This window comes from Mytilus edulis, chromosome 6, assembly GCF_963676685.1.
Source record: "Mytilus edulis chromosome 6, xbMytEdul2.2, whole genome shotgun sequence".
Taxonomy (NCBI): domain Eukaryota; kingdom Metazoa; phylum Mollusca; class Bivalvia; order Mytilida; family Mytilidae; genus Mytilus; species Mytilus edulis.
Window position 1 is genome coordinate 50,999,895 of NC_092349.1, and position 12,980 is coordinate 51,012,874.

Here is a 12,980-nt window from a genome sequence, read left to right on the forward strand (position 1 = left end):
AAGTCCATTTATAAGTAAAATACGGAAAAGTGGAAATTTATTTTTACAAAATATTCTTCTTGATACTATCTTATGATCATAAACAAGCTTCTGTCCAAGTTTGGTACAAATCAAGGATAGTTTATGAAAGTTATTAAAATTTTTAAAACTTTAACCACAGAGTGAATGTAATGTTTCCTCGCAGAAAAACAAAGTCCATTTATAAGTAAAATACGGAAAAAATGGAATTTTATTTTTACAAAATTTACTTCTGGATACTTTCTTATGATCATAAACAAGCTTCTGTCCAAGTTTGGTAGAAATTCAGTATAGTTTAAGAAAGTTATTAAAATTTCAAAAACTTTAACCACAGAGTGAATATTTGTGGAAGCCGACGACGACGGAACGTAGGATCGCTTAGTCTCGCTTTTTCGACTAAAGTCGAAGGCTCAACAAAAATGAAGCTCCTCATGTATCAATGATCAAAATAGTGTTTGTCAAACTGGTATATATACAATGAAGTTATACCTTTAAATTATGTGGTTTAACTTTTTTGTTTATTTTTGCCAACAGGTCAAAGTTTAATCAATTTTAAACAAGCACAATCCATGTTAGGCAAATTGTTACATGTAGGTATCCCCTTAAGTGTAGCCCTTAGATTTGTTCTCTCTTTATATAAATACACTGCTTTTGTAAGAGATATACAATTTTTTTAACCTTTATGGTACAGTATCTGAATATATCCACAACAGGGAATGAGGGACTACTTTTAAAAAGTAATTTTCAGCAACTGTTTCCTGTAAACTGAAATGTAGATTGGATAATGTAATGTTTTTGGTTTTTTTGCAAAGTGATATTTGTAAATGTGCATTGAACAATTTAGTAGTATTCATAGAACACAAATCTATCTTAATATCTGACTCTAAGGAACCAGTTAAATTTTATATTTGACCATCAAAAGTTGAAGTATTTTAAGTTAATTAACTACTTCATTACTTCAGAGATTATACATTATGGTGTCATTTGGTTACATTTGTGTTCTCTCTGTAAAAAAAATCATAGTGATGAGCAGAGGCCTTTACATTAAGAGAAATATATACTTCATATAGATACACACTTTCTATGACTATGATCAACATGTTGCATCCTGTGTAGTTATTCAAATATTATTCTATAAAGGCTGACAGTATACGATATCTGATTGATTTGAGTTTTAATTGATTTTAATTGATCTCTGTTTTGTTAATAGTAGTATATTTTTATTTTTCAGGTGCTGCTGGTAGTCATGTTGCAGTAGCACATATTGGCACATCCAAATAAATCCTACTTAGCCAAAAAAAGGAAAAAGGTAACCAGTTTCAACGACATCTATTTTAACGCAAATGGAGTGACTGTGAAACAGGCCTGTGGTATTGGAAATGAGTTTATTTTTACCCACTAAAATATGCTTGCCTTTGGCCCATAGGAAAAAGCAGTATGAAACAGGATTTGTAAATCAATTTTCACTTCCATCAATCACACAAGGAGCCACCAACTTTAAAGAAAACTCAAATGAAGAACAAGCTCCTGCTCAGTTTTCATGTTTTGAAAATGGCTGTCTCAGCACTTTAATTCATACAGGGACCTTGAAAATCACATGATTATTGGTCATCATGAATTAGAAAAACTGAATGAAGGTACATATGACCAGGTTAGAAGACAATGGGCAAAATGCTGCAATGAATTAGTTATCAAGGAAAAAAACAGTGCCTAAAAAATCAATGCCTCTGATCCATCAGAAAGTGTTTGTTCAATTCAGCAAAGATGGGGTTTGAAATCTGTTAGATCTCCGCCTTGGTTCCCAAAACATGTCAAAGAGTACCTTCAGATGAAGAACAATGCAGGAGAAGCTAGTTGGAGAAAGGCAATCCCTAAAGAAATTAAGACAGAAATGAGAAATTTGAAGGACAAAGTTTGAAATAAATTGTTCACTTTTCAAGACTGCCCTGCAATGTCACAAATTGCATTATACTTTTCTAGCCTGGGCAGTAGGAAAGAACATATCGTAGGACAAGACATGCAGGATGAGGATCTTGTAGCTGTACTGACAAATTTAGATCAAAGTGAAAGACTTGACAGTCTTATGTGATTCTAAAAAAAATGCAATCTATAAAAAATGTATGCTCTTATCAGGGTTCCCCTTTGGCCAATTTTCTTTTTCACCGCCTCTTTCCCCAAAGCAATACATTTTTGACACTTTTAATTATTATTTTTCCAACTTACAACTAACATGACTAACAAAAACATTTTTCGTTGAAATTTTCATTCTTTTAAAAAAAATAATCACTTTTCCCCATTGTTGTCTATGATAATGCTTGAAGGAATCTTTTTCCTGTTATACATGGTAATGAAAAAACACTAAACATTTACTTTCAAAAGATACTGGAAAATTTCCATTTAAATCATGAAATCATATTTTTTTTAATTCTGTGAAAAACGAGATCTATCTTCAATAAGTTTATCACATATATATTTTCTCTTCTAAAGTCAGTCAGGGGTACTACTTGTACAAGTAATTTTAATTTACTTTAAAAAAAATGTACACATATAAGTAAATTATAATGTTTGAATAATCTCCCCTTAATTTTCTAAAAAAATCACTTGTTTAGGTTAATTTTTCTTACAATTTCCACAAAAATTCTCAAGTTTTGAGATATAAAATGATGCCTTGAACATGTTAAATGATTTTTCCTAGGTTACATGTAGCTCATAATTTGTTATTAGAGTTCAATGTTTCATGTCATTAATTCAACAAAGAAACTGATTGCCCAAAAATTTTAAGTATTTGTGCAAGGCCTTCAAAAATTGCTCCTTGGGGGCTTGTAAATAAGCAGTGTTCTGAAGATAACAGACAAATGGGATTTTTATTGTCCATGAAATTACACTTAAATGATAAGTAAAGACATCTGCAAAGGGCAGACAATTTAAAATTCTATTAGACCAAAGAAATTCTAAGAATTCAAGAAAAGACAATAGGATGTCTTTTTTACTTAAAACAAGTAAAAAATTCTGAATGTCTAAGGGACACAACAACTAAGTCAATATGTTTTTTTTACCTATACAAGTAAATAAAATGCACTTGTATAAGTATCCTACAAATTAATTTATATGTGTATTTTTTTCTTCACTTCTTCAAGTAAGTAATAATTACTTCTTACTTCAAATCCATTATTTCTATCAAAGTTATAGGGAAAAGTTTTATTGAAAATCAGAGATTTGTATTGCGTCTAGTCAGTTTTTGTAATAACAACACTTTTCTTAAATTTAGCAATTACCTTATAATAGGGGAAGGAGGTGGGAGGCCATTTTGTATCTATAATTTTACATTATCAAATTCATTTTATTAACATCTCTCAGATTCTTTCACATATAATGCAAATGTGAACCTCCTATTTTATTTTTTAGGTAAACATTTTTTTAATTTTTTTTATTATGAACTTTGCCTTAAATGGTGGCACCCATTTTGTTTCAACAACTTTTCCTGATGTACCTATTTAACTTTTATTAAACTTTCTCAGATTCTTAACCCTATCACTATAATACCATTGTCACCTATCTTATTTTTTGGTCAAAATATTTTTCAGGTTTTAAAAACAAAACTTGAATTGTGCATGGGGCAGGGTTATACTTCTAAGTTCTGGTCAGGTTTTTATTTTTTAGCTCACCTGGCCTAAAGGGCCAAGTAAGCTTTTCTCACCACTTGGTGTCCGTTGTCCGTCATCATCGTGAACTTTTACAAAAATCTTCTCTGAAACTACTGGGTCAAATTTAACCAAACTTGGCCAACCAAGATGCCAGCCATGGCTAAAAAAAGAACATAGGGATTAAATGTAGTTTTTGGCTTATAACTCTGAAACCAAAGCATTTAGAGCAATTCTAACAAGGGGTTAGTTTGTCTACTATGTCAATATCTATCTGCCCTGAAATTTTCAGATGAATCAGACAACCAGTTGGTGCCCCACCTACGATAGAAGAGGGGCATTATGTTTTCTGGTCTGTGGGCTAGTTTGTTCGTCCCTCCGTCTGTTTGTCCTGCTTCAGGTTAAAGTTTTTAGTCATGGTAGTTTTTGATGAAGTTGAAGTCCAACAAACATGAAACTTAGTACACATGTTCCCTATGATATGATCTTTCTAATTTTAACGCCAAATTATAGTGTTGATCCCAATTATACGGTTCACTGAACATAGAAAATGATAGTGCAAATTTCAGGTTAAAGTTTTTGGTCAAGGTAGTTTTTGATGAAGTTGAAGTCCAATCAACTTGAAACTTAGTATACATGTTCCCTATGATATGATCTTTCTAATTTAAATGCCAAATTAGAGTTTTCACCCTAATTTCACATTCCATTAAACATAGAAAATTATAGTGTGAGTGGGGCATCTGTGTACTATGGACACATTCTTGTTGGTTATTATCTTGAATATTATTATAGATAGAGATAAATAGAGATAAACTGTAAACAGCAATAATGTTCAGCAAAGTCAGATCTACAAATAAGTCGAAATGACCAAAATGGTCAATTAACCCCTTAAGGAGTTATTGCCCTTTATAGGCAATTTTTAACAATTTTCATTAATTTGGTAAATGTTCGTGAATTTTCATCTAAAGGGCCAGTTTTTTATAGACAGAAAATAGTAAGTATCAAGAATGTTCAGTAAAGTAAGATCTACAAACATCACCATCACCAAAACACAATTTTGTCATGAACCTATATTTTTATCTGTCCTTTGTTTTATATGCACATAGACCAAGGTGAACGACACAGGCTCTTAAGAGCCTCTAGTTTGTCTTTGCAACCATTTGCTTGGATATATATAAAACTTGCATACATTTTAAATTTGAATAAAGACATTGAAATGGAAGATATTCATTTGGCTAATTAGTCAGTAAAATATATACTTTTCAATGTAAAAAAGTGATATACCATTTAGTCAAAATTTTCATTGTTGATATTAAAATTACATGCAACTTTAATACTGCTTTACTTACATAAAATTCAATTTTCAGCTCTTATATAGCTTAAATGACAAAGCAAATCCAATAAAAATAACGAATTTAATGATGTTATCATTCCATTGACCTTTAAGAAAGTAGGAGGGTCTCACTCAAACATTTTTGTTACATAACAAAAATTCAAAACTATTTTATTTACAAAAATGAAAGAGGGTAACCGGTTATGTAGTTTCTAATATAATATGTATGATTTTCCACCTGCCGCATGCCTTTTTTAGAAAAAATATTAGGAATTGTCGGTTTTTTTTTATGTATTTTCAGTATGTGTCAGATATTGGTTTGTTTAAGGCTATGTCCTGTCACTCAGATTTTATGTTTTTTTAAAATGATATTATATTTCTGTTCATTCAGGTCTATATATTATGAACATGTCTTATTTTGACCAGTTTTCAACTTTCATCAGAATAAAATACCTTTAAAAACACTAAAAACTCTTATTTTCTTATATAATTATATCATCTGATATTCAACCAAATTAAAAATGTTGATGAAGATTTTAGTACTATATATTTGGCGATTTTCACATAGATAAAAGATGTGGCAATTGATTTATTATTAACATTGTTGTTCACGTCAAATACATGTATCTGTTAATGTATGCTACAATATGTATAATACATCTTAAAAGGGAACAAGTTACGAGACATAAACAAAACAGAATGTGATTTTGTTTGACACAAACAGTAATAAAAGAGAAATTTTATAATGAATTAAAAATTTCCTTTTAGCAGCCAATTTGGTTCAATTTTGTTAAAATGAGCAATTATTGACCTCATTGGATCCCTTTTCATGTGATCTTCAATTTAACTTATTAGTGGAGGTCATCTCGATAGTTAATGAGTTATTGTTTAAACTGAAATATGTATACTCGAAATTCTGATACATAATATTAAGTACATGCATTGTTCACTATTATTTCAGGCTAAATGTGATTTGGATATTCGTGTTAGCAAGTAATACATCAAATATGAAAATTTGAGTCAAATCGGTGATCATGAATTTGACAGCTAGTGCCCCTTTAAGGTGGTACCCAACACCTTCACGAAAATTAATTTGGCTCGTTTAATTTTCATAAAATTTTGACAAAGTATTAACTTTGACCGTTTGACAAAAATATTAAAATTTCAAAAAATTTGAACCAACCAATTTATCAGAAAAATTACACTGGTTATATAGCAGTTTGACAAACACTAATTTTGATCATTGAGAAGCTTAATATTCCCTTAAAAACACAACGTAATTAAAACGTTTAGCTCATTTTACAGAGTTATCTCCCTGTAGTGTTAGGTACCACCTTAAATAGCAATTTCTACGATGAAGGGCCGCATGTGAGCTTATGTCATCACTTGGTGTCTATCGTCGCCTATTGTTGTAAACTATTTGAAAAATCTTCTCTAAAACTGCTGGGCAAAAGACTTCAAACTTTACTTAAATGTTCCTTAAGGTATCTATAAGTTGTATCCAAGATTTTGACCCATTGACAAACATGGCTGCCATGTCTAAAAATAGAACATATAGGCCTATATCTCACAAATTTAGAGCAAATATGACTGTAATTGTCAATTGACCCCTTAAAGAGTTTGCCCTTAAAAGACAATTTTTCACAATTTGTTCATCAAGTTTGCTAACATTTTAAAAAGTTAGTTGCCTTTATGTTGGTTTTTTTAGGTTTTTATGATGGTTTATCGTATTTTTTCTGCTTAATTAAGCACCTTTTTATGTTGAAAAACACATGTTAATTTATCCAAGGCCTTTAAGATGAAATTGACCTTGTATAGACAGATAATATTCTCAGTTTGGTCCCTAGGGTGAAAAGATCTAGGGTTGACATTGGTATGGTCAATATTGGCGTCTGGCTATCCAAATTGGGGGTAGGGGTTGATTAAATTTTTATACGACCGCAAAAATTTTAATTTTTTGGTCGCATATTGCTATCACGTTGGCGTCATCGTCGTCGTCCGAATACTTTTAGTTTTCGCACTCTAACTTTAGTAAAAGTGAATAGAAATCAATGAAATTTTAACACAAGGTTTATGACCACAAAAGGAAGGTTGGGATTGATTTTGGGAGTTTTGGTCCCAACATTTTAGGAATTAGGGGCCAAAAAGGGCCCAAATAAGCATTTTCTTGGTTTTCGCACTATAACTTTAGTTTAAGTGAATAGAAATCTATGAAATTTTGACACAAGGTTTATGACCACAAAAGGAAGGTTGGGATTGATTTTGAGAGTTTTGGTTCCAACAGTTAAGGAATTAAGGGCCAAAAAAGGGCCCAAATAAGCATTATTCTTGGTTTTCGCACAATAACTTTAGTATAAGTAAATAGAAATCAATGAAATTTTAACACAAGGTTTATGACCATAACAGGAAGGTTGGGTTTGATTTTGGGAGTTTTGGTCCTAACAGTTTAGGAATAAGGGGCCCAAAGGGTCCAAAATTGAACTTTGTGTGATTTCATCAAAAATTGAATAATTGGGGTTCTTTGATATGCCGAATCTAACTATGTATGTAGATTCTTAATTTTTGGTCCCGTTTTCAAATTGGTCTACATTAAGGTCCAAAGGGTCCAAAATTAAACTTAGTTTGATTTTAACAAAAATTGAATCCTTGGGGTTCTTTGATATGCTGAATTTAAAAATGTACTTAGATTTTTAATTATTGGCTAGTTTTCAAGTTGGTCCAAATAGGGGTCCAAAATTAAACTTTGTTTGATTTCATCAAAAATTGAATCAATGGGTTCTTTGATATGCCAAATCTAACTGTGCATGTAGATTCTTAATTTTTGGTCCAGTTTTCAAATTGGTCAACATTAAGGTCCAAAGGGTCCAAAATTAAACTAAGTTTGATTTTAACAAAAATTAAATTCTTGGGCTTATTTGATATGCTTTATCTAAATATGTACTTTGATTTTTGATTATGGGCCCAGTTTTCAAGTTGGTCCAAATCAGGATTCCATATCAAGTATTGTGCAATAGCAAGAAATTTTCAATTGCACAGTATTGCACAATAGCAAGAAATATCTAATTGCACAATATTGTGCAATAGCAATTAATTTTCAATTGGAGTTATCTTTCTTTGTATAGAATAGTAGTTGATAATATATGTTGGAAATTTGCCAGACATGACTATGATGTCATTTTCTATTTTTATTTGCCAATAACTTTATGTAAATAACTTCATTGGAAATTTGCCAATATAAAATGTTGCTGATGAAGCTTTTTTTCCTTATCTTATCTAAAATGTTTTTAGATAATGTATGTTGGACATTTGCCAGACATGACTATGATGTCATTTTCTATTTTTATTTCCCAATAACTTTATGTAAATAACTTCATTGGAAATTTGCCAATATAAAATGTTGCTGATGAAGTTTTTTTTATTGTTTTATACAATAAACAATGTATATTCACTTTTACTACCAACCAATCTTTACCATTCAGTGATAACAAGCACTTTATTTTACATTTTAATATTTTATGATGTATTTAAAAGAGTAGTTATTGTTGCAAACTCCATTAGAAATTTGAATTGATATCAATTTTGGAAAAAGGGAAACGGGGATGTGAAAAAAAGGGGGGGGGGGTTTAAATTTTTCTCATTTCAGATTTTATAAATAAAAAGAAAAATTCTTCAAACATTTTTTTGAGAGGATTAATATTCAACAGCATAGTGAATTGCTCAAAGGCAAAAAAAAACTTTTTAAGTTCATTAGACCACATTCATTCTGTGTCAGAAACCTATGCTGTGTCAACTATTTAATTTTAGATTTAAAAAGTTTGAAGAAGAAATCTTTAATTGATTTGTAAAATCTTGACATTTGTTTTGTGTAAAAAAAAACCCATGTAATGTCAAAAATTTGATCACAATCCAAATTCAGAGCTGTATCACGCTTGAATGTTTTGTCCATACTTGCCCCAACTGTTCAGGGTTCGACCTCTGCGGTCGTATAAAGCTGCGCCCTGTGGAGCACCTGGTTTTTTTGGCCTACGTCTACATATTTTTGTGTAAATAAAGATCAAGACATGAAGAAAACACCATTAGCATTACTTTGGGCTATAATATATCCGAACAGCATGCCTGGACCGTGCTGGGGGAAGATTTTCACTCTTATGATGGGTAGTTGCCTTTATGTTGGTTTTCTAGACTTTTATGATGGTTTATCGTGTTTTCCGCTTAATGAAGCACTTATTTATGTTAGAAAACACTGGTGAAAGTTAGGCAAGGCCTTTATGATGAAAATCACACCTTGTATAGACCAATAATATACTCAGTTTGGTCCCTAGGGTGAAAAGATCCAGGGTTGGTATGGTCAATATTGGCGTCTTGCTATCCAAATTTGGGGTAGGGGTCGATTCAATGATTTTCTGGCTTTCATTCACATATTTTAGTATAAGTAAAGATTCAGGCATGTAGTAGACACCCGACGCTTTAGTTTGAGCTATAAAATACCCAAATGACATGCCTGGGCGGTGTTGGGGGAAGATTTTCACTCTTATGGGTAGTTGCCTTTTTGTTGGTTTTCTAGGCTTTTATGATGGTTTATGGTTTTTCCGCTTAATGAAGCCCTTATTTATATTGAAAAACACATGTGTAAGTCAGCCAAGGCCTTTACGATGAAAATGACACCTTGTATAGACCAATAATATGCTCAGTTTGGTCCCTAGGGTGAAAAGATCCGGGTTGGTATGGTCAATATTGGCGTCTGGATATCCAAATTGGGGGTAGAGGACGATTAAATATTTTTTGGGCCTATGTCCTCATTTTTTAGTATAAATAAGGATCCAGTCATGTAGTAGACACCCTTAGCATTAGTTTGAGCTATAATATACCCAAATGGCATGCCTTAGCGGTGCTGGGGAAGATTTAACCCTTATGGGTAGTTGCCTTTATGTTGGTTTTCTAGGCTTTTATGATGGTTTAATGTGTTTTCTGCTAAATGAAGCACCTATTTATGTTGGAAACACATTTTAAAGTTAGCCAAGGCTTTTACGATGAAAATGAGTCCTTGTATAGACCAATAATCTGCTCAGTTTGGTCCCTAGGGTGAAAAGATCCGGGGTTGGTATGGTCAATATTAGAGTCTGGCTCTCCGATTTGGAGGTCGTGGTCGATTAAAATGAAGCACCTATTTATGTTGAAAAGCACATGTTAAAGTTAGCCAAGGCCTTTACGATGAAAATGACACCTTGTTTAGACCAAAAATATGCTCAGTTTGGTCCCTAGGGTGAAAAGATCCAGGGTAAGTATGGTCAATATTGGCGTCTTGATATTAAAATCGGTTGGTAGGGGTCGATTAAATAATTTTGTTGGCTTGCATTGACATATTTTATTATAAGTAAAGGTTCAGGCATGTATTAGACACCCTTAGCATTCGTTTGAGCAATAATATACCCCAATGGCATGTCTGGGCGGTGCTGGGGGGAGATTTTCACTCTTATGGGTAGTTGCCTTTATGTTGGTTTTCTAGGCTTTTATGATGGTTTATCGTGTTTTCCGCTTTGAAGCATCTAATTATGTTGGAAAACACATTTTAAAGTTAGCCAAGGCCTTTACGATGAAAATGACACCTTGTATAGACCAATAATATGATAAGTTTGGTCCCTAGGGTGAAAAGATCCGGTGTAAGTATGGTCAAAAATGGCGTCTGGCCTTCCAAATTGGGGCAAGGGTCGATTAAACATTTTGTTGGCCTACATCCACATATTTTAGTATAAATAAAGATTGTGGCATGTAGTAGACTCCCATAGCATTAGTTTGAGCTATAATATACCCCAACAGCATGCCTGATCGGTGCTGGGGGAAGATTTTCACTCTTATGGGTAATTGCCTTTATATTGGTTTTCTAGGCTTTTATGGTGGTTTATCGTGTTTTCCGCTCAATGAAGCACCTATTAATATTGAAAAACACATGTTAAAGTTAGCCAAGGCGCCTTTACGATGAAAATGACACCTTGTTTAGACCAAAAATATGCTCAGTTTGGTCCCTAGGGTGAAAAGATCCAGGGTGAGTATGGTCAATAATGGCCTCAGGCTATCCAAATTGGGGGTAAGGGTCGATTAAACATTTTGTTGGTCTACGTCCACATATTTTAGTATATATAAAGATTCGGTCATGAAGAAGACACCCTGAGCATTAGTTTGAGCTAGAATATACCCCAATGGCATGCCTGGGCAGTGCATGGGGAAGATTTTTACTCTTATGGGTAGTTGCCTTTATGTTGGTTTACCAGGCCTCTATGATGGTTTATCGTATTTCTGCTTAATGCAGCACCTATTTATATTGAAAAGCACATGTTAAAGTTAGCCAAGGCCTTTACGATGAAAATGACATCTTGTATAGACGAAAAATATTCTCAGTTTGGTCCCTATAGGGTGAAAAGATCCAGGGTAAGTATGGTCAATAATGGCCTTAGGCTATCCAAATTGAGACGAAAAATATTCTCAGTTTGGTCCCTAGGGTGAAAAGATCCAGGGTAAGTATGGTCAATAATGGCCTTAGGCTATCCAAACTGAGGGTCAGGGTCGATTAAACATTTTGTTGGCCTATGGCCACATATTTTAGTATATATAAAGATTCAGTCATGAAGTAGACACCCTGAGCATTAGTTTGAGCTAGAATATACCCCAATGGCATGCCTGGGCGGTGCATGGGGAAGATTTTTACTCTTATGGGTAGTTGCCTTTATGTTGGTTTTCCAGGCTTTTATGATGGTTTATCGTGTTTTCCGCTTAATGAAGCACCTATTTATATTAAAAAACACATGTTAAAGTTAGCCAAGGCCTTTACGATGAAAATGACTTCTTGTATAGACCAAACATATGCTCAGTTTGGTCCCTAGGGTGAAAAGATCCGGGTAAAAGTTGTCAATATTGGCGTCTGGCTATCCAAATTGGGGGTAAAGGTCGATTAAACATTTTGTTGGCCTATGTCCACATATTTTAGTATAAATAAAGATTCAGGCATGTATTAAACACCCTAAGCATTAGTTTGAGCTATAATATACCCCAAATGGCATGCCTGGGCGGTGCTTGGGGAAGATTTTCACTCTTATGGGTAGTTGCCTTTATGTTGGTTTTCTAGACTTTTATGATGGTTTATCGTGTTTTCCGCTTAATGAAGCACCTATCAATATTTTAAAACACATGTTCAAGTTAGCCAAGGCCTTAACGATGATAATGACACCTTGTATAGACCAAAAATATGCTCAGTTTGGTCCCTAGGGTGAAAAGATCCAGAGTAAGTATGGTCAATAATGGCGTCATGCTATCCAAATTGGGGGTAAGGGTGGATTAAACATTTTGTTGGCCTACGTCCACATATTTTAGTATATATAAAGATTCAGGCATGAAGTAGACACCCTGAGCATTAGTTTGAGCTAGAATATACCCCAAATGGAAATAGTCGATCTTTAAATGTATATTCAAATGCTAGCTTTATATATATCTGTCACCATGGTCCACTCCAGAGCACTGTTAGATAAGGGGGAGCTAACTCGTATGTGCTGGAACCAAGAGACAGTGGTATCAGCCTATCCCTAGATTTAATGTTCTGTTAGGCATAGCATGCATAGCTAAAACGCAAGGAAGGTTTTCATACTTTAATTACTATAATAATTTAGACGTATGATGATAATAAATCAATTATTAAACAATTCCAAATAATAATAATAATCCAATTAAAGTACATAGTATCAATTCAAAATAAAAAATCCAAAGTAAAACTATTTTCTCCTTACAATGTAAAATATAAAATAAATGCCAAATTTACTAAATCATAAAATGAACTTAATCTCAAAATCAAAATATAAAAGTCTTAAAAGTATTTTCTAAAATTAAATTATGATTCAGAGATAAATTTTGTCTCAACACGGCACAGTCAAATAGTAGACTGGTAAAACAATCTTTTAGGTCTAGTATAATGACATGAGCATGACGAGTAGTGTGAGGTT